At 39.3% G+C, this 23,008-nt stretch overlaps 1 long non-coding RNA gene across 1 annotated transcript in view; it reads left to right on the forward strand.

Moving 5' to 3' along the window:
- The first annotated feature begins 549 nt into the window (after positions 1-549).
- LOC129412446 (uncharacterized) overlaps positions 550-23,008 on the forward strand; it is a 161,567-nt gene continuing 139,108 nt past the window's right edge. Inside the window, exon 1 of the long non-coding RNA XR_008633745.1 lies at positions 550-618. This is a non-coding gene — a long non-coding RNA (uncharacterized LOC129412446). The remainder of the gene's footprint in view (positions 619-23,008) is intronic.

Genomic DNA, 23,008 nt, shown 5'->3' on the forward strand with positions numbered 1-23,008 from the left:
AACACTAAACCAGGACTAAACCAGGACTAAACTAGGACTCAACCAGAACTAAACCAAGAATAAACTAGAACTCAACCAGGGCTAAAACCAGGACTAAACTAAGACTCAACCAGAACTAAATCAGGGCTAAACCAGGACTAAACTAGGGCTCAACCAGAACTAAACCAGGACTAAATGAGGGCTAAAACCAGGACTAAATTAGAACTCAACCAGACCTAAACCAGGACTAAACTAGGACTCAACCAAAGTTAAACCAAGACTAAACTAGAACTCAACCAAGACTAAACCAGGACTAGACCAGGGTTAAACAAGGAGTAATTTAACACTAAAACAGGTCTAAACCCAGACTAATCCAGGACTAAACAAGACTAGACTCAAATTAGGCTCAGACTAAACCAGGACTAAACCAGGAACAAACCAGGACTAAACCAGGACTAAACCAGGACAAGTATTAGCCCTTATTGTGTTATTTGGAGCAGTAATTGAAGGATTATCATCAAGTTGTTCCATGTTTTAGGTTTATGAAGGAAACCAGAGCACCCGGACACACATAGAACATGCAAACTCCACTGGGAATTGAACCAGGAACCTTCTCGTCAGGGTTTTTTTGACAATTTTGTAAGTACACTTCAGTCTTTGCTCACCGGAAAAAGCTAATTCCTGGTTGCACAATGTGTCTAAAATCATTTCGTAATTGCTCCAACTTGTTCGTTTTTATCACTCTTCAAATCGTCAGGTGGTCTCGCTCTCTCTCTCTCTCTCTCCTCATTTAAAACTTCAACTTGACATTTTAAACAAAAGATAAACAAGACTAAACAAGGACTAATCCAGAGCCAAGCCCAGACTAAGCCAGGACTAAATCAGAACTAAACCAGGACTCGGGTTTAGGCCACTTTTCTGCCAGAAATGTCAAATTCCTGCTTGCACAATTTAATTATTGCCCTAACTTGTTCAACCGTCAGTTCTACCAGACTAAACCAGGGCTAAACCAGGGCTAAACCAGGGCTAAACCAGGGCTAAACCAGGGCTAAACCAGGCTAAACCAGGGCTAAACCAGGACTGAATCAGGATTAAACCAAGGCTAAAACAGGACAAAATTAGGTCTACAACTCTGCTAAACTAAAAATAAATTAGGAATAGATCAAAATTAAACTAGAACTAAATCAGGACTAAACATGACTAAATCAGAGCTGAACCAGACCAGGATTCAACTAGGACAAAACTAGGAATAGACCAAAACTAAACCAGGACTAGACGAGTACTAAACAGAGGCTAAACCCTAGTAAACTGGGACAAAACCAGAACTAACCCAGGGCTAAACAAGGTCTAAACTGGGACTAAGTCAAAACTAAAATAGGACTAAACCAGGACTGGAACAGAACTAATCCAGGATTAAACCAGGACTAAATTAAAACTAAAATGGGACTAAACCAGGACTAACCCAGAACTAAACCAGGACTAAACCAGAACTAACCCTGGACTAAACCAAGACTAAATCAGAGCTAAACCAGAACCACACCAGGACTAAACCAGTACAAACCAGGACCAGGTCTTAACCTGGACTAAACATGACTAAACCATAGCTGAACCATACCAGGACTAACCCAGAACTAAATATAAACTAAGACAGGACTAAACCAGGATTAGACCAGTACTAAACAGAAAACAGAGGCTAAAACAGGACTAACCCAGAACTAAACCAGGACTAAACCAGAACCACATCAGGACTAAACATGACTAAACCGGAGCTGAACCATAACAGGACTAACCCAGAACTAAATCAAAACTAAGACAGGACTAAACCAGAACTAAACCAGAGCTAAAGCAGAACCACACCAGGACTAAACCAGGACCAATCCAGAACTTAATCAAAACTAAGACAGGACTAAACCAGGACTAGACCAATACTAAACAAAGGCTAAAGCAGGACTAAACCAGGTCTTAACGTCGCCTAAACATGACTAAACCAGATCTGAACTGTACAGGACTAAAGCAGGGCTAAACCAGGCCTAAACAGGGTTAAACCAGGACTCAAATTCCTGCAGACTTCACTTCATTGTGCCTGAAATGATTTAATAATTGCTCCAACTTGCTTAAACCGACAGTTCGATCACTCTTCTAATCATCAGGTGGCCTCTCTCTCACCGTCCGTCTCTCCATCCGTCTCTCCGTCTCTCTCAATTACATAAAAAAATTACACTTGACATATTAAACCATTTTGTTCCCATTTGCATATAAAAAATAAAAGCGCCGGCGTCTCTCTTTTCACCGTCTAAAAACCTCCCCGCGTTCCTCAATTACGATAATGCACTGATTGCCGGATTACGCCACGTCCGAAGCGATTTTCACGAAACATTTGCATAATTGTTCTTGCATTGACGCTCGCTGTCCGTGGGCTGTTGGCTACCATTAAAAACGCAGGAGGAGAGACGGAGAGAGAGAAAGAGAAAAAGAGCGAAAGAGAGGGAGTGATTTGCGCCATGTTTTTTTGTTCTTTCGTTCTTTCCCTTTTTTTTTTTTTTTTTGAAAAGCTTAAAAGAACAAATGACAGCTTGTGTGCCAATGGAGCGTGGGCGTTCTCAACATGTCCCACATCAAATCGGCGTCTTTGGATTTTAAAAATGATTTGAAAAGGAAAAAGAAAAGACAATTTTGTGTATAATATTCTATGGGATGTGTTATGCTTTTGAAAATATTGCGAATGTTGTTGTTTTGTTTTTTTTTTTTTTAAAGACACCGTAACTGATTTTTTGCGGTTTTAAAAAAATGTGAAAGGTGAAAAAATGTGAGTTTATAAGAGCTTTTCACAACTTTAAGAGACTAGAGCGGAGTTTAAATCTAACAACTGGCAAGCTAATGTGCACATCCTGATTCCTGACAGCATACAGCAAACTTATTTTCATCTCAAGAGCACGTACAAGCAAGTACTTGGGCAAGACACATTTTGCTCAAATATATGGCGAAAAATTGTGTACAAGTCCTTTTAAATTACGTAAAATTTAAATATCTCACTGTTATATTGTTAATTATTTTTAAAAATGTTGAAATGCTAATTAAAAAATATAGTCTGACAAATTTTTCAGTATTTTCACATTTGTCTGATACTTCAAAAATTATTATATTTACATTTTAATTAATATTATGTCATAATTATTATTGTATTATCCTCGTAGTAGTAGTAGTAGTAGTAGTAGTAGTAGTAGTAGTACCCATGGCTTTTCTAATTTGCTAATTGCAACAGTCTAATCACATTCTAGATTTGATTGTGATTAAAGCCGATATATTAGAGCTGAAAAATTTGAGAAAAATATAAGTGTGATATTTTCACTTCTGTACTTGCTGATACTGAGTACCGATACCGATACTTTAACTCCCACCTCCATAAACATACACTGAGTGCATTTACATGCACATCAGTATCCCGGTTATGGCAGAATTTGGGATACTGCATATACATGTGCGCTGAGAAACAGGGACACTCATATCCCTGTGTACATGATCAAATGTAGTATCCCGGTTTCTTGACAAAATCTTACAAATGCTCAAGCGAAAAAATTATATATTTAATAAACCAGGAAATATACAAACAACCATGAGATTATAATGTGTTTAATACAGCTTTGAGCACATTTGTTTACATTTTACAGAAACTAAACTTAAAACCCTGGTCTTGTGTATAACGTGATCGCTTTGACCAATCAGGAGCTAGAGCGGTGCCGGAACGAACAATTATAAAGTGTTTTTTTTTTTAAGGCGACTGAAGGATTTTGAGCTGAGAAAAAGTTTATGATATAAAAATAGGTAAAAATCGCCACAAAATCCGACATTTTTGAAAGTTGTATGTGCCCTGTCAGATGAACACGAGCAGTTTGTGATTACATTTCGCTCTATGAGAAAAATCCTTTCTTGGTCGGAGGGATTTTTTCCGCTGTAGAACCAGTGAGTGTCACTACGTCAACTGGAGGCAGATACAAGAAGCAACACCCTTCAGTTTCCATGGTTGTACGTGTGCATGTCATAGGTGTGCAGGTTGTATGTGTGCAGGTTGTACATGTGCAGGTCTTATGTCTGCAGGTCGTAAGTGCCTAGTGGTGTGCGTGCAGTATGTACCCGCACTTGTCATACGTCTGTAGGTCGTACGTGCGCTGGTCGTACGTCTGCTGGTCGTACGTGTGCAAGTCTTACGTCTGTAGGTCGTACGTGTGCAAGTCTTACGTCTGTAGGTCGTACGCGCGCTGGTCGTACGTCTGCTGGTTGTACGTGCGCTGGTCGTACGTCTGCTGGTCGTACGTGTGCAAGTCTTACGTCTGTAGTTCGTACGCGCGCTGGTCGTACGTGTGCAAGTCTTACGTCTGTAGTTCGTACGCGCGCTGGTCGTACGTGTGCAAGTCTTACGTCTGTAGTTCGTACGCGCGCTGGTCGTACGTGTGCAAGTCTTACGTCTGTAGTTCGTACGCGCGCTGGTCGTACGTGTGCAAGTCTTACGTCTGTAGTTCGTACGCGCGCTGGTCGTACGTGTGCAAGTCTTACGTCTGTAGGTCGTACGTGTGCAAGTCTTACGTCTGTAGTTCGTACGCGCGCTGGTCGTACGTGTGCAAGTCTTACGTCTGTAGGTCGTACGTGTGCAAGTCTTACGTCTGTAGGTCGTACGTGTGCAAGTCTTACGTCTGTAGGTCGTACGTGTGCAAGTCTTACGTCTGTAGTTCGTACGCGCGCTGGTCGTACGTGTGCAAGTCTTACGTCTGTAGGTCGTACGCACGCTGGTCGTACGAGTACAGATCGTACACGTTCAGGTCGTACGTGTGACTTTATTTAACAGTCATTTCACTCATGTACAGTCACTTTATTTATTCCGGTTTCTCATAACTGGGATACTGAAACCGGGATACTGCGTAATGTTTCGTGTAATAGTGGTATCGACGAGAACGAGCATATTAAAGAAGTATTACCTGTATCAGTATCAGTGCATCCCTACTAACAAGCACTGCGATACTTGTTAGAAATTTCCGTTTGGTTTAAAATTAATTAAATGCAATTCTGTTCAAAGTTCACATTTGAAACACGTCCAGAAGAATCGACAGAAAAAGACTGAAATCTGAACTTGACGAACTAAAACCAGAATCACATTTCACAACAAGTTTGTGCAGATCTAAACTACAGAGTCAGCAGCTTTTATACACAAGACGACTGACAGATTTTATTTGTCGGGGGAAATTATAGGACTTAAAAAAAAAATAAATTGCTGATTGCGAGTTTTTTTTTTGGTTCATTCGTGATTAATCTCGCCTTAAAGCTGCACTGCGCAACTTTCCCGCTGCATATCCGTCTAGTATTTATTATTTACGCGTGTTTCTGTCGCTCAAATAATAATTCCAGGTAGAAAATGTTCCGCAGTGCAGCTTTGAGCGTCGTCACGTGGCGAGAACCGAAACGCGGCGTCGGGGATAATGCGTTTACTTATAGAGGAAGCTGAAGAATGTATCCTAAACTCAACTCTGAGTCCCCTCCTCCCGTCGCTCACTCGGCCCAGACTCACATACCAACCACTCACCAGCCAGCCCCCTCCAGACCTCAGTGTGTGCATGACGTATGGACCGAACCAGGCTGAACCAGGTTAAACCAGGTTAAAACAGGCTGAACCAAGGATAAGCCAGGACTTAACCAGGATTTAACAAAACTAAACCAGGGCTAAACTAAGACTAAACCTGAATTTAACAAGGAATAAACCAGGCTAAACCAGGGCTAAACCAGGAATAAACTAGGGCTAAACCAAGGATAAACCAGGGATAAACTAGGATTAAACCAGGGCTAACCAGGACTAAACCAGGCTAAACCAGTATTAAACCATAACAAACCCAGGGATAAACCAGGGCTAAACAAAGACTAAACCAGGCTAAACCAGGCGAAACAAGGGCTAAACTAAGACTAAACCAGGGCTAAACCAGAAATAAACCAGGGCTGAACCAAGGACAAAACCAGTGCTAAACTGGGATTAAACTAGGGCTACACCAGGGCTAAACCAGGGTTAGACCCGGGCTAGACCAGTACTTAACCAGCACTAAACCAGGACTTAACAAAAACTAAACCAGGACTAAACTAGGACCAAAATAGGGCTAAGCCAGTGTTAAACCAAGACTTCATAAAGACTAAACCAGGACTGAACCAGGACTAAACCAGAACTAGACCAGAGTTAAACCAGGACTGAACCAGGATTAAACCAGAACTAGACCAGAGTTAAACCAGGACTGAACCAGGACTAAACCAGAACTAGACCAGAGTTAAACCAGGACTGAACCAGGACTAAACCAGAACTAGACCAGAGTTAAACCAGGACTGAACCAGGACTAACCCAGAACTAGACCAGAGTTAAACCAGGACTGAACCAGGACTAATCCAGAGACTCGAACTTGGGGCACACAATTATGTAAAATAAAAATCATTCTTATTTAAAGGTGCACTATGTAACATTTTTGTGGAGGGCTCTCCAGATGAGATGTTCCAAAATATTGCATTAAAATGATCTGTCTCCATGGAGACCAGCAGGGGGCGCTACAGATCAGAACAGTCCCCTCTACTGACAGTCTATATTTTTATTTCTTTAATCGAAGTTTTAATATGACATGATTTTGTGGACTAAACCAAGGATTTATTTAGTCCTGGTTCAATCTTGGGCTCGGACTAAACCAGGATCTGAACCAGGATCTGAACCAAGACTAAAATGGTGAATAAATGGAGACTTCCATGTCTAACCAAAGAGATTACTGGGGTCTAAACCAGGACTAAACCCGGATTAAAACCAGACTAAACCAGGACTAAACGCGAGTTAAAACCAGACTAAACCACGTCTAAACCCATGTTAAAACCAGACTAAACCAGGACTAAAATGGGGTTAACTTAAACCAGACTGAACCAGGACTAAATGGGGGTTAAAACCAGACTAAACAAGGTCTAAAACAGAATTAAAACCAGACTACAACAGGGTTAAAACCAGAGTGAACCAGGACTAAACCCGGGTTAAAATCAAACTAAACCAGGACTACACCCGGGTTAAAACCAGATTTAACTGTAACTAAAACAGGATTAAAACCAGGCTAAACCAGGATTGAAATAGGATTAAAACCAGACTAAACAAGGTCTAAAACAGAATTAAAACTAGACTAAAACAACACTAAAATAGGGTTAAAACCAAAGTGAACCAAGACTAAACCCGGATTAAAACCAGACTAAACCACAACTAAAACAGGATTAAAACCTGACTAAACCCGGGTTAAAAAAACAGACTAAACCAGGTCTAAACCAGGACTCAAAAACCGAAACTCAAAACTAGACCTAAATGAGGACTGCACCAATGACACATCCGAACGCTGGTGAGCACTTTTTTTTTTTTTTTTTCGTTCTGTTGTTAATGTGAGAAATGGGGGACGGGGGCGCGCATTCCAGAGACCCGGAGACATGTGCCCGACCGTGACTGACGTGCGTGTCTCTGTGTGTGTGTGTGTGTGTGTGTGTGTGTGTGTGTGTGTGTGCGTGCGCCCGCGTGTGTGTGTGTGTGTGCCCGCGCCTCGGCAGCTCCGCTCGGCGCTGCGGGGGTGGACTGGAGAGCTCTTCACGAGGACCACACACTTAGCACATCGCATTGCCCATGATGATACCCCGTTTAGACCTGGTTTAGACCTGGTTTAGATCTGGTTTGGACCTGGTTTAGTCCTGGTTTAGTCTTTGTTTAGGCTACTTCTGGTTAAGTCCTGGTTTTGTCCTTGTTCAGTCCTGGTTTTAGGCTAGTTTTGGTTGCATCCTAGTTTAGTCCTGCATTAGACCTAGGTTAGTCCTGGTTTAATCCTGGTCTAGTCCTGGTTTAGTCATTGTTCAGTCCTAGTTTAGTTCTGATTTAGACCTGGTTTAGGCTACTTCTGGTTAAGTCCTGGTTCAGTCTTTGTTTAGTCCTGGTTTAGACTTAGTTTTGTCCTGGTTTAATCCTGGTTTAGACCTGGTTCAGGCTGCTTCTGGTTGAGTCCTGGTTTAGTCTTAGTTTTGACCTGGTTTAGTTCTGGTTCAGTCCTAGTTTAGTCCTGGTAATCCTGGTTTAGTCCTGGTTTAATCCAAGTTTAGTCCTGGTTTCATCCTTGTTTAGTCCTGGTTTAGTCCTAGTTTTGACCTGGTTTAGTCCTTGTTCAGTCCTAGTTTAGTCCTGGTTTTGTCTTCTTCTGGTTAAGTCCTGGTTTAGTCTTTGTTTAGTCCTGATTTAACCCTGGTTTAGACTTGATTTTGACCTGGTAAAGACCTGGTTTAGTCCTGGTTAAGTCACTGTTCAGTTTTGGATGGGGTTAAAGTTAGAACCTGAAAGTTTAGTCCTATTTAAAGTCCTAATTTAGACCTGGTTTAGTCCTGGTTCAGACCTGGTTTAGTCGTTGTTCAGTTTTGGATGGGGTTAGTGTTAGAACCTGCACGTTTAGTTCTCTTTAAAGTACTAATTTAGACCTGGTTAAGTCCTGGTTAAATCCTCATTTAACCTTCATGTAGTCCTGGTTTAGTCCTGGTTTAGTCCTGGTTGGTTTAAACCAGGCTGCATGTCCAAGTTTAGACTAGTAACATTTTGGACCTGGTTTAGTCCTGGTTTAGTCCAGATTTGTTAAATGTTTAGACATGCAAATCCAAGTTTAAATCTGGTTCAGTCCTGGTTTAGTCCTGGTTGAGTTCTCGGTTAGTCCTGGTTTATATTAATAATAGTTGTAAGTCCCTGTTTACTCCAGATTTCGTCTTAAATCCCGGTTTAGCGTTTCCATGGCACAATAAAAATAAAAATAAAAGTTGCGTACACATCGTTAATCTGAGGGGCACGTTGCTTTGCGCCGGGATTAAACGCGCGAGACTTTCGAGGTTTGATGGCACGCGCTTCCTCCCGCATGGCCAACGTAACGACGTAATCTAACGCGTTATTGTCACTGAAAACACCAAAACAAGACCGTATTTCTGGACATAGCGTCTGGTCAATATTACGAATTAAAACAGTAACATTTTCTTCTTTTAAACTGATCGATTTCGGATTTTAGCTCATTTTTAAGCTATTTTTATTTTTAAAAACTTAATAAAAACGGATTTCAGTGTTGATTTCATGGACAAAACCTTAAATCATTGCAGTTTTACGCGAAAATAATCAAATTTATTCCTTAAAAGTCTAAACTCAACACCACATGCGTTTACTTTGCGTACATCTCTCGATTAAAGCTCCATAACCAAATCCATGACAGTAGACACGATTAAATCCCTCTCTCGATTAAAATTTCGATTAATTACGCAACCCCAGCGTCAATTTTACGTTGTTTTTTGCGGCTTTCCCAGTGATCACGCGTCGTATTGTGCAATCGGCATGGATGAAGAATGCGAACCACGAGCAAGCAGCGACACACGGAGCAAAAACACCGCGCAAAGTTTGACAATCCCCCCGCGAGCACGCCGCCAAAAGTTACGAACGGCGTGTACGTGCGGCGAAAGCACGTTGTCAACTTACCGTGAGCGCTGTCCCCACGTCCTCCGCGACCCCCGTGCAGCGAGACACGAACGTAGCGCGGTCGGAAGCGGCAGGAAGCGGCAGGAGGCGGTAGGAAGCGGCGGCACGACACGTCAAAGCGTCAATGCCGCCTCCGTATCAAAGGGATTCTTCCGCGAGAGTTTACCAAGCTGCGGTCCGCGGGCTCTTTGTGGCACGCGAGTACGTGTAAAAGGGTCATGGTGATAAACGTGAACGGGAATAATGTGCGGAGAAGCGTCGTCGAATAAACCTCCAACTAATGTGTTATGATAATCCAGGATTTAAGGAATGATGACGATTAAACCGGGATCTGAACCAGGATCTGAACCAAGATCTGAACCAAGATCTGAACCAGGATCTGAACCAGGACTAAAATGGTGAATAAATGGGGACGTCCATGTCTAACCAAACAGACCAGGATTAAACCCAGGTTAAAACCGGACTAAACCTGGACTAAAAACTAAACCCAGATTAAAACCAGAATAAACTAGGACTAAAACAGGGTTAAAACCAGACTAAACCCAGGTTAAAACCACACTAAACCAGAACTAAAGCAGGGTTAAAACCAGACTAAACCGGGACTAAACTCGGGTTAAAACCAAACCAGAACTAAACCCGGGTTAAAACCAAACTAAACCAGAACTAAACCAGGGTTAAAACCAGACTAAACCAGGACTAAACTCGGGTTAAAACCAGACTAAACCTGGGCTAAAACCAAACTAAACCAGGACTAAACCTGGGTCAAAACCAGACTAAACCAGGAATAAAGCAAGGTTAAAACCAGACTAAACTGGGACTAAACCAGGACTCAAACCCGTGTTATAACCAGACTAAACCAGGACTAAACCAGGGTTAAAACCAGACTGAAACCCAGGTTAAAACCAGACTAAGCCAGAACTAAACCTGGGTTAAAACCGGACAAAACCTGGGTTAAAGCCAAACTAAATCAGGACTAAAATAGAGCTAAAACCAGACTAAACCAAGACTAAACCCGTGTTATAACCAGACTAAACCAGGACTAAACCAGGACTCAAACCATAGTAATAAACGTGAACGAGTAAGAACATTTGGCATCGTCTAATAAACCTCCAACTAATAAACATGTTTAGATTGTGTCAGATGCCCTCCCATCCTCCTGTCCAATGGTTTGAATGACAAAAAAAACTAGGACCGTTGCCATAGCGATTTACAATTTAAAAACACCATATATGTCCTTTGAATGGGAAAACTTAGTCCTCAAAATGAACACAGAACAGCTGAAACACGTGAATACGCCAGAGTGTCAGATGCCCTCCCGTCCTCCTGTATCCATGTGAAGTATCTAGAGGTAGTACTTTTAAATATTGCAGTAGTTTTCTCCAGAGTATCTGTGTGTGGAGCCACTGTTAATATTTAATTGTATTTTGAGCAGTTTGGAGGTTGGACTGTATATTTTTTTATTTTAAGTACCACATTTTAAAGTTTCTATATGACACTATTTTCTGATGTATTATATTTATTTTATTTTTAATTTTTAAATTTTATTTATTTACTTATTTTTATTTATTTTATTTTTTTTAATTTTATTATTATTACTTTTTTAGTTTCCTCATCAAAAACTGAACTAAAGCTAAAAGGAGTTCACTGTTCACTTGAAAACTACCACTTCATGACATCACAAGGTGGATTTTTTTTTTATTTGCATTTTGAGTTTCAGAGATGTAAACAGACTAATAATAAATAGTTACTCAAATGAACGTGAATGAAACAAAACTCCAGCAAGTCCAGGTTTGATTTTAAGGAGTAGACGAGTTGGTTACATCATTTCACGCCAAGTTACAGGTCAGATCTGTGGAGAGGCGACGCTGCTCACAGTCAGAATGCATGTGTTTTAAGGTATTTTTGAGCTGTAATTTAATAAATGCAAGATAAATATGTTTAAAGCCATACTGTGGGTTTTCAAAGCAAAGCAGTGAGCATCTTTAATACGTTTAGTTAATTTGATTTTTATTAGTGTTTAAAATTGTTGTTGTGTTTAAAGTTTTAATTAATGCTTTATTGTGTTGAACTGCATTTAACAACTAAGTAATAATAATAATTGTCAAAACCAGGTCTGAACCAGGTCTAAAAGAGGATGAAAATAGGACTAAACCAGGACTAAACTAGGTCTAAACCAGGACTAAACCAGGTCTAAACCAGGACTAAACCAGGACTAAACCAGGACTAAACCAGGGCAAAACCAGGGCTAGACCAGGGATAAACCAGGAGTAAACCAGGATTAAAACTGGACTAAACCAGCAGTAAACCAGGACTAAACCAGGACTAAACCAGAATGAAAATAGGACTAAACCAGGACTAAACCAGGGCAAAACCAGGGCTAAACCAGGACTAAACCAGGACTAAACCAGGACTAAACCAGGACTAAACCAGGACTAAACCAGGACTAAACCAGGACTAAACCAGGACTAAACCAGGACTAAACCAGAATGAAAATAGGACTAAACCAGGACTAAACCAGGACTAAACCAGGGCAAAACCAGGGCTAAACCAGGAGTAAACCAGGACTAAACCAGGGCTAAACCAGGACTAAACCAGAATGAAAATAGGACTAAACCAGGACTAAACCAGGACAAAACCAGGGCTAAACCAGGGCTAAACCAGGGCTAAACCAGGAGTAAACCAGGAGTAAACCAGGACTAAACCAGGACTAAACCAGGATGAAAATAGGACTAAACCAGGACTAAACCAGGACGAAAATAGGACTAAACCAGGTCTAAACCAGGACTAAACCAGGACTAAACCAGAATGAAAATAGGACTAAACCAGGACTAAACCAGGACTAAACCAGGGCAAAACCAGGAGTAAACCAGGACTAAACCAGGATGAAAATAGGACTAAACCAGGATTAAACCAGGACTTAACCAGGACGAAAATAGGACAAAATCAAGTCTAACCCAGGTTTAAACCAGGACTGAACCAGGCCTAAACCAGGACTAAACCAAAGCAGATGGCAGACCCTCCCCCAGACCAGAAATGTTACATGATGCTTCTTTAAAACAGCATGAAAGTTCCATACAGTTAAATAAATCAACTTGTACTTTTTTGTCACAGTAATTCAAAATTTTTTTATTTATATTTTTTTTGCAACCTTTTTTCAGCTTTGCCCAGAATATTCCACAGTATGGCATTAAACCCATCTGTAACCATGGAGACGAGCAGAGACGACACCACCTGGCCCAGTTACAGGTCAGATCTGCGGAGAGGCGACTCCATTCTATATTAAATTGAGGTGTTTTCACGCTCAAAATAAGTGCAACATGCGGTTGTTTAATGCCATAGTGCGAAACATTAAAGGCAAAGCAATAAAATCTCCATGGAGACAAGTAGCTACCAGACCCTTCACCAGACCAGAAATCCAGAAATGTTACATGATGCTTCTTTAAATTCCATATGGTTACTAAACTAAAAAAAAAAACTTGTACTTTTTCATTGCAGTAATTCAATTTTTTCAGCCATTTTACAGCTTTGCCCAGAATATTCCACAGTATGGCATTAAACCTAGCTGTCACCATGGAAACGAGCAGAGACGACACCACCTGGCCAAGTTACAGGTCAGATCTGCGGAGAGGCGATCACGCTCACAGTAAAAATCCATATTATCTTTACTTTTTCGTCGCAGTAATTCAGTTTTTGCAGCCTAAAATATTCCACAGTACGGCATTAAACCTACCCGTCACCATGGAGACGAGCAGAGACGACACCACCTTACAGGTTACAAGTCAGTTACAGGTCAGATCTGTGGAAAGGCGACCCCATTCCGTATTAAATCGAGGTGTTTTCTCGCTCGAAATGAGTGTAACATACGGTCGTTTAAAGCCATAGTGCGGAACATTAAAGGCAAAGCAATAAAATCTCCATGGAGACAAGCAGCTCGCAGACCCTTCACCAGAAAAGTTACACAGAGCACCTTTAATTCAGTTCATTCTCTTCGTTACTGTTCCCATGGTGATTTGAGCAACGATTTAGCTTTTTTTTGTAATTAATTTTTTTATTCTCGCCAGATTTAAATTTCACTCATCCACAATTTTTCCTTTTTTTTTTTGTGAATGAATCTTCGTGGAGATTTGAGCCGAGCTTTTGTCGTCAGATCATTTCATTTCAAACAGAAGAGCCTGGACGAAACCGCAGCTACAGTTTGTGACTCATCCCGTATTTCTGTCTCATTTGATTTGGGATTTTTTTCAATTTATTCAAGCTTTTGTCCTTTTACCAAACTCTGCAAACATTTTAGCCCGCTTTTTTTTTTTTTTTTTTCTCCCTGATACTTTTCTCTTTTCAGATTGAATCTTTGAGAAATCTTTGAGGAAAATGTGGGCCATGCTTTTGTAATTTTAACATTAATTTTCGTTTTTTTCTCCATCCAACGTTTTCTCCAAGACTTTCTGCTGCACATTCAATTATTTCCTGAGCAAATTTAACCAAAAAACTACTCATATTTTTGTAATTTCTTCATGTATTTACAGTACTTTATGATATATTTCATTGCTGGACTCATATTTGTGTATTTTGTGAATGAAATTTGCGAAAAACAAAACAAAAAAAAGACAATTTCCACAAGACGAGATACGAGATTTGGTCCATGAGAACGAGAAACGACGAGATTTTAACAGAATTTCTAATATATACGTTTCAAAATTCAGTCTCCACTTTGACCTCTCAGCCTTTTTTTTTATTATTTGTTTTAATATTTTTGTTTTTGGAGCTTTAAGAGACGTAACTCACCAACACGCAACCCATTTTCGTCCAATCCAAAACGTAAACACGAGATCACGAGTTCCTTTTTCTCGCGAAATCTCGAACCATCCCTGATATTTTTGTAACACGGTGCAATCATTTTCGTATTTTTTTTTAAGTCAACTTACCAGAATTGCTTCCCCCATTTCCCCCAAGGATTTCTCATGTTTTTGTGAGTGAATATTTTGGCTGATTTTGCAGATCTTTCCACCACAACTCGTGATTCATGTGTGAATTTTGTTGATCAGGGATTTTTTTTTCAGCCCTCTGACCAGAATTTGTTACTCATTTTCCTCAATAATTTCTGTATCACTGAACAAATCTTGTAAACCCATATTTTCACAGTTTTCTCATATTTTTCCACTCCCTTAAGCAAAAAAACAAAACAACACATTGTAATCTTTGAGAAACAGTCTGTGGTCTTTGCAATTTCCCCAAGGATTTCTGTATCACAATCTTATATTTTATTAATTAATTTTATAAAGCTATATTTTTGCAATTTTATAATATTTTTAAATTACTTTTTCAGATTATTATTATTATTATTTATTTATTTATTTATTGCTAAATTTTTTCTCTTTCTCTCCATCTTACCTCTATATTTTGTAATTTCCCCAAGGATTTCTGTACCACAAACTTGTATTTTATTAATTAATTTTATAAAGCTATATTTTTGCAATTTTCTCATATTTTAAAATACATTTTTCTGATATTTTTTTTTTTTTTGCATTCTTTTTTCAATTTTTTCCATCTTACCTGAATATTTTGCAATTTCCTCAAGAATTTCCACATCACAATCTTGTATTTTATGAATTAATCTTCTAAAGCCATGTTTGTGCAATTTTGTCATATTTTTCTATTATTTTAGCACATTTTTTTTAATTTTTGCTATTTTTTTTTCTCTTTCTCTCCATCTTACCTGAATTTTTGCAATTTCCCCAGGGATTTCTGTATCACAATCTTATATTTTATGAATGAATCTAGTAAAGTCATATTTTTGAAATTTTCTAATGTTTTTACCTTCATTTTCCCAATTTAAAAACAAAAATGTTCTAATTTTTTTCCCCCTACAACTTGTGCATCACATTGTAATCTTTCAGAATTAATCTTTGAGAAAAAATGTATATGATAATCAGTCTAACCTTTCTCTCCATTTTACCAGATTTTTTTTTTCAATTTCCCCAAGAATTTCCACATCACAATCTTGTATTTTATGAATGAATCTAGTAAAGCCATATTTTTTGCAATTTTCTCAATTTTTTCTATTATTTTAGCTGATTTATTTGAATTTTTCTTTTCTTTTCCCCTTACAACGTCTGCATCATGCCATTATCTTTCTGAATTAATCTTTGAGAAAAAATGTGTATGATAATCAGTTTTCTTATTGGTGTTTCTCTCCATGTTACCAGAATATTTTTGCAATTTCCCCAAGGATTTTTGTATCAGAATCTTGTATTTTATGAATGAATCTAGTCAAGCCACATTTTTGCAATTTTCTCATATTTTTTTACATTAATTTTAGCTTTTTTGTTTTTTTCCTAATTTTTTCCCCTACAACTTGAGCATCACATTGTAGTCTTTCTGTGTGGTCAATTTTGTACATGATATAAATTTTTCTTAGAAGCTTTTCTCTCCATTTTACAAGCATTTTTTTTTTTTTGTTTTTTTTAATTTCCCCAAGGATTTCTGTATCACAATCTCGAATTTTATGAATGAATCTAGTAAAGCCATATTTTTTTGCAATTTTCTCATATTTTTCTATTATTTTAGCAATTTTTTTCTTAATTTTTCCCCTACAACTTCTGCATAATGCCATTATCTTTCCGAATTAATCTTTGAAAAAAAAATGTGTATGATAATCAGTCTTCGTATTAGTCTTTCTCTCCATCTTACCAGAATTTTTTTTGCAATTTCCCCAAGGATTTCTGCACCACAATCTTGAATTTTATGAATGAATCTGGTAAAGCCACATTTTTTGCAATTTTCTCATATTTTTCTAGTATTTTAGCAGATTTTTTAAAATTTTTCCTGTATTTTTTCCTCTTACAACTTGTGCATTACACTGTTATCTTTCTGAATTAATCTGTGTAGTCTATTTTGTGTATGATATTCAGTTTTCTTTTTAACCTTTCTCTCCATTTAACCAGATTTTTTTTTCAATTTCCCCAAGGATTTCTGCATCACAATCTTGAATTTTATGAATGAAGCTAGTAAAGCCATATTTTTTGCAATGTTCTCATATTTTTCTATTATTTTAGCAGATTTTTTTAAATTTTTCCTCAATTTTTTCTCCTTACAACTTGTGCATCACATTGTAATCTTTCTGAATTAATCTTTGAGAAAAAATGCATATGATAATCGGTTTTCTTATTAACCTTTCTCTCCATTTAACCAGATTTTTTTTTGCAATTTTCCCCAAGGATTTCTGTAATACAATCTTGTATTTTAGGAATGAATCTAGTAAAGCTATATTTTTGGCAATTTTCTCATATTTTTCTATAATTTTAGCAGATTTTTTACAATTTTTTCTAAATTTTTTCTTTCTTTCCATCTTACCAGAATTTTTTTGCAATTTCCCCAAGGATTTCTGCATCACAATCCTGAATTTTATGAATGAATCTAGTAAAGCCACATTTTTTGCAATTTTCTCATATTTTTCTATTATTTTAGCAGATTTTTTTTAATTTTTCCCCAATTTTTTCCCCTTACAACTTGTGCATCACGCTGTAGTCTTTTGTGAATGAGTCTTTGCAGCAGTCTTGGCAGATGCAGTAGCCGAGATGCTCAGAGCGCAATGCTGTTTTTAATTGAGAAGATAAGCGTCTGTCTGGTTTTCCTCCGCAGTACGTGGAGAATCTAAGCAGCAGCAGCAGCAGCGGCGGCAGCAAAAAAATAAAATAAATAAATTTAAAAAAAATTTGCGAGTGAAATGACAGATCTTACCGTGGCGGTCTTCTCTCCTGTCCTCCGCTCTCGTCTCTTCTTCATCTCAGCGGCGCGTTACAAGTCGAAAATCTGTGCTAACCACCTCCACCTCCACGCCGGCCCCCCTCTCCTCCTCCTCCTCCTCCTCCTCCTCCTCTTCCTCTTCTTCTTCTCCTCCCCAGCTCTGGTGTGCCGTCGGCGGGGGAGCGAGCGGCGTTTGTGCCCCTCTCTCCGGAGCTCTTGAGCGAATCTCTCCACCCCTACGCACGCAGAAGAAGCACTCTCCCCCTGCCCGCCCGCCCGCCCGCCCGCCTGCCCACACGCGCCCCGCTCCAACGCAGCCTTAGTCACACCGACAAAATGCACTTCCAACGATTTTTTTATAATGATTACAGTGCAGGGGCGGAAGTGGCTTAGAGGTACGGCCGCTCGCCCACACACCTGGAGCTCCGCGGTTTCGGTTCGGTCCCGACTCCGACCGCTGCGCGCCACACATCTTCAAGAGTCAAGTAATTTCCTTCACAAACAATACAATTTTTCTCTTTTCTTTTTTCTTTTTGTGACGTTATCGCTTTGTCTGGAATGTTTTTTTAAGTTTCAAATTGTCAGTGAAAGTTTAAATGCCATTACAGAGACGCAGCAGCCTTGTAATTACGATGAATAAAAAAAAGAAAGAATGAAAATCTATCAACTGTGGACGTAGCGAGAGCAGATAAACATCGGCCAATAGAAAACAAGGCTACCTCATTTTCTATTGGCTGTCAGGTCGTCAATCAAACTCCCTTATGTTTCTAGTGTAACTGACCCAACTCGCCACTAGGCCTGTAACGATGATCAATAAATCCATTAATCGTGCGATAACTTTTAACGAGCTCGATAACTTTTCTGGCCGCGATAAATTCTATTTGCATGCTTGTTTATTTGTTTCATAACTTTGTTTGTTGTTGACTCCTTTCGTTTAACAAGCGTCAGAACGACAAAACGGTTCATCGCCGAGTGCCGAAACAAGTCACGATGCCGAATCAGCACTGGTGAGCGGGACACGTTTCAACAGCGAACATGCGTCAAATGCAGCGAGCAAAACGCAAACGACGAGAAGAAATGACACAAGCCCCGACAATCCGTGTGTCATTTGTTCATTGGTTTTTCAATATAAAACCAAAAATAAAAAAACAAAAAAACAACTATTTTCTTTATTATTTGTCTCCAAAACCAAAATGAAAAAAACAGATAACGATTTGTGTTTTCAGTTTTCGATTTTGTGTTTAAATGAAGAATGGAAAAAACAGATAACGTCCGTTTCCTGTTTACATGAATTCCGTGACTGCGATGCCGGATTTTGCGCTGCATACGGACGGAACCAGGACTGATCCAGGTCCGGGACCAGAGCGGGACTGAGACAGCTACCAGAACGGGACCAGAACAGGACCAGACCGGTACCAGACCGAGACTGAGACCGGGACTAGACCGGGACCAGAACAGGACTGAGACCAGGACTAGACCGGGACCAGACTGGGACCAGACCGAGACTGAGATCAGACTGGTCCCACTCTGGTCCCGTGCTGGTCCCGGTCTCAGTCCTGTTCTGGTCCCAGTCTGGTCCCGGTGTGGTCCCAGACCTGGATCAGTCCTGGTTCAGTTCGTATGCAGCACAAAAGTCCGGGATAGTAGTAGTTGGAGTAGTAATAGTTGGAGTAGTTGGAGTAGTAGTTGAAGTTGTATTAGTAGTAGTTAGTAGTAGGTAGTAGGAGTAGTAGTAGTAGTAGGTAGTAGTAGGTAGTAGTAGTTGTAGTAGTAGTTGTAGTTGTAATAGTTGTAGTAGTAGTTGTAGTAGTAGTTAGTAGTAGTAGTTGTAGTAGTAGTGTAGTAGTAGTAGTAGTAGTAGTAGTAGTAGTAGTGTAGTAGGTAGTAGTTGTAGTATTTGTAGTAGTTGTAGTAGTAGTTGTAGTATTTGTTGCAGTAGTTGTAATAGTTGTAGTAGTAGTTGGAGTAGTAGTAGTTAGAGTAGTTGGAATAGTAGTTGAAGTTGTAGTTGTAGTAGTAGTAGTGTAGTAGTAGTAGTAGTTGTAGTAGTAGTAGTAGTAGTTGTAGTATTTGTAGTAGTAGTTGTAGTAGTAGTAGTAGTTGTAGTAGTAGTAGTAGTAGTAGTTGTAGTAGTAGTAGTAGTAGTAGTAGTAGTAGTAGTAGTAGTAGTAGTAGTAGTAGTAGTAGTAGTTTAGTAGTAGTTGTAGTAGTAGTAGTAGTAGTAGTTGTAGTAGTAGTAGTAGTTGTAGTAGTAGTAGTAGTAGTTGTAGTAGTAGTAGTAGTAGTAGTAGTAGTAGTAGTAGTAGTAGTAGTAGTAGTAGTAGTAGTAGTGTAGTAGTAGTGTAGTAGTAGTAGTTGTAGTAGTTGTAGTTGTAGTAGTAGTTGTAGTAGTAGTAGTAGTAGTAGTAGTAGTAGTTGTAGTAGTAGTAGTAGTAGTAGTAGTAGTAGTAGTAGTAGTTGTAGTAGTAGTAGTTGTAGTAGTAGTTGTGAAGTTTTACTCAATCTCACAGAGATTTCATGCCGACGAAAGTGGGCGTGACGACCGTAGTTTTGTGAGGATTCACGTGATTTGGAGCGACGTTGTCAAGGCAGGGGGGCAATTGTTGTCAAGGCGGCCACCCTAACTATAAAGCGCTACAGGAAACACTGTCAGCCCAATGACGGACGAGTTCCCTCACAAATATTAAAGAGCTGAGCCTCCATGGAGCTGCACATGTAGCGGAGGAATGTAAATACACATAAATTGCGTGAAAGTAGTAGTAGTAGTAGTAGCAGCAGCAACAGTGCATTAGTCTTATATTGATACTTTGCCGCTGATATCATCACAATTCTCTGTCTGAGGTTTTATTAGACGTTAATCTGAGCTTTATTTTAACACAGTCTGACCAGAAAGAACGGATTTAGTTGGAATTGCCACAGGTGAGATTTTTTTTTACTGTTAAACAAGTCTTTCACAAATAAAATTACAGTCACAAACTATCTAGCAGTTAGCCCCTTTCACGTTTTAGTTGAAAATCAAACTCCTAAACACCACCATGAACGCTCGGACTGACCACAGGCGCCTGAAAATGTGCTCTTTAAATCCATTTTGCTTTTTTTTTTTCTCGCGTTTTAAGATCTTAAAAAACATATCCAGAAGAATCCACAAAAAGACAAACTAACACAAGACTCACTTTTGCTTTTGCACTTTTATCTGCTAAGTGCGATTCAAGCGTGATAGTCGATCGTGACAGAAGATCGAAAACTAACTCCTAAGTTTTCCATAATTATCCGTTCATATGTGAGTCCGTCCCCGCGGTGCGTTTAAATGTCCAGCTGTAATAGTGTGTAGTTCAGACACCTGCTCCATCTGAGACCCGCGTAATCACTGTAGTTATAATGCAAGCTCCCAGAACAGGTGAGACGCTTCCAAATGAGCATCTACACTGGAAAAAAAAACAAAAACACACACCAGTTTATAAATAGGACCGCAAGATTAAAGTTCCAATATGACACTATGTTCTGATTTATGTTCTAATGTAGTTTCGTCGTGACAAACAGACCTGGAGTTGTGTTTTGTTTTGTTTCACTCACATGTTTAACTCACAAACCCTGCAGATTTAGGCTGGGATTTACTCTCTTGGATGATTTTCACGCCTGGAAGTGTCTGGAATCTCCACTGAGCTAAAGGTAAAACGAACTGTTCACTTGAAAACTACCACTTCATGACGTCACAAGGTGGAACAGAGCGTTTTGAGCTTTCGAGATGTAGACAGACTAATAAAAGAGTGACTCAAACATGTGTGAATGAAACAAAACACAACTCCAGGTCTGTTTTTGAGGACGAAACAACATTATAAAATGATTTAAAACTCATAAGAGTCAGTTTGGTCGGACTTTTAATCACAATCTAAATGAAATTTGGATGGACTAATTAACAAATCTAAAGTCCCATAATTTTCACCACAAACAACAAAATCTCTTGTCTTCTGCATGAAAACTGCTGACCCTGTAGTTTAGATCTGTACAAACGTGTCCTGAGACGTCCCTTTATCCATCCATCCATTTTCTTCCGCTTTATCCGGGGCCTGGTCGCGGGGGCAGCAGTCTAACAGGGACTCCCAGACTTCCTTCACCCCGGACACTTCCTCCAGCTCCTCCAGGGGGGACCCCCGATAATAATATTTACAAATCTCATCACTGATTTTTTTTAAACTTTATGTTAATTTAGCCGATTTTCGATGTATCCCAGAAATATAGACGTTTTGTTTTGCAAAAGTTAAACATAAGTTTTAATTTTTAGCCTTAAGTTTTGGATGAGAATTATTAGAATAACTTGGTCTGAAAATCCAACAGTTTAATGACCCGTGTGTAATATTTGTTACTGATTTGTGTGTGTAATCTGTTGTTAGCATTAGCATTAACAGTGTGTCTTGGTTGCTGGGCAACGGGAGCGGCTCCGTAGGTTACACCTGTCGCATTTTGGCGATGGTTAGAAATTTTGCATCATTTATTAGATTTAAAAAAATTTCGAATTATTTTCTTTCTTCTCACAATTCAACACTAAAGCTATATAAAGATAATTTAATTTCATTTTCATCAAGTTTTTCCAACACTTTTTGAATCTGAAGCACGAGTCCAACTTATACTCTCGTTTTATTTATTTATTTATTTATTATTTTCTTACATTTCTACAGCGATAAATCTCTATGACATTAAAAAATGAAAATGATTTTGAGCGTTCCTCCAGTACGATCTGAATGTGAATACATGTGTCCAACCTTCTCTGCAGCCATGTTTAAAAATAGTGCTTTTCTCTCTCTTCCCACTGAGCGAAGAGGAGGAGAGTTCAGCGCGCCATCGGCCAGGAAATTACCACTTCTGCACGATACCATCTCAAACGGGCGTTTAATGAAGCCAAAATCACTTTCACATTCAAAAAACTGGAACAAAACGGCTGAAATTAGGGTGTATTTATTGAATTTTTGGGTTCACAGCTTGACATTTCCTCTCCGATCCATCTGGGTAAATTAAGACCTGGTTTGGGAGTTTTTTAGAGCCCATGTTACGCCGTTTTCTGATTTATGTTCTAATGTCGTTTCATCATCATCGTAAACAGACCTGGACTTGTGTTTTATTTCGTTCACGCTGCTGTTTTTATTTCGCTGTTTTGACCGTTTGGCCTATTCCACATTCACTCCTTTTACCTGTAAGCATCGATGAGCTTCATTTGACTGGAGCCGAACAATGAAAATCTCGCTCCTTTAGTTCACTTCTTCTTTTATACTGTTTATGATTTTGACGGAAAAATATAGTTTTTTAATAACGACGACTATTGAAATTAAAGATTCACTGTGTAACTTTTGGATTTGAGTTTGTTTGTTTGGAGGACAAGCGCTGTGAGAAGTTTAGTAGATGTTATTGCTTTGTCTGGAATGTTTCCTAGCTCTGATCCGGCCGCGCGCTCCGGTTCATGGGTCTTTCTCTTTCTTCTCCTTCTTCCAGACGTCCTTGAGGCGTCCAAATCAAGGTGTCCAGTGTGGTTTACGTCGCTGCGGTCTCGCTTACATGACGCTATCACAGGGTTTTCACGAAGGTCCGGACGATTTCGTGACATGATCCCGCCCATAACTCAGTGAAATATGATTGGCTCAGACAACTGTCAATCTCAAACTTCATTCCAGTCGCGGGTTCAGTGCTGCGGGGAGAGTCGCTGATTTACCCAGATACCATTGGAAGAAAAATTATGATTGGTCTATTTCCATTTTATTAACTTAT

This window comes from Boleophthalmus pectinirostris, unplaced genomic scaffold (assembly GCF_026225935.1).
Source record: "Boleophthalmus pectinirostris isolate CB_2022bp ecotype Guang Dong unplaced genomic scaffold, ASM2622593v1 HiC_scaffold_11, whole genome shotgun sequence".
In the NCBI taxonomy this organism is placed as follows: Eukaryota; Metazoa; Chordata; class Actinopteri; order Gobiiformes; family Gobiidae; genus Boleophthalmus; species Boleophthalmus pectinirostris.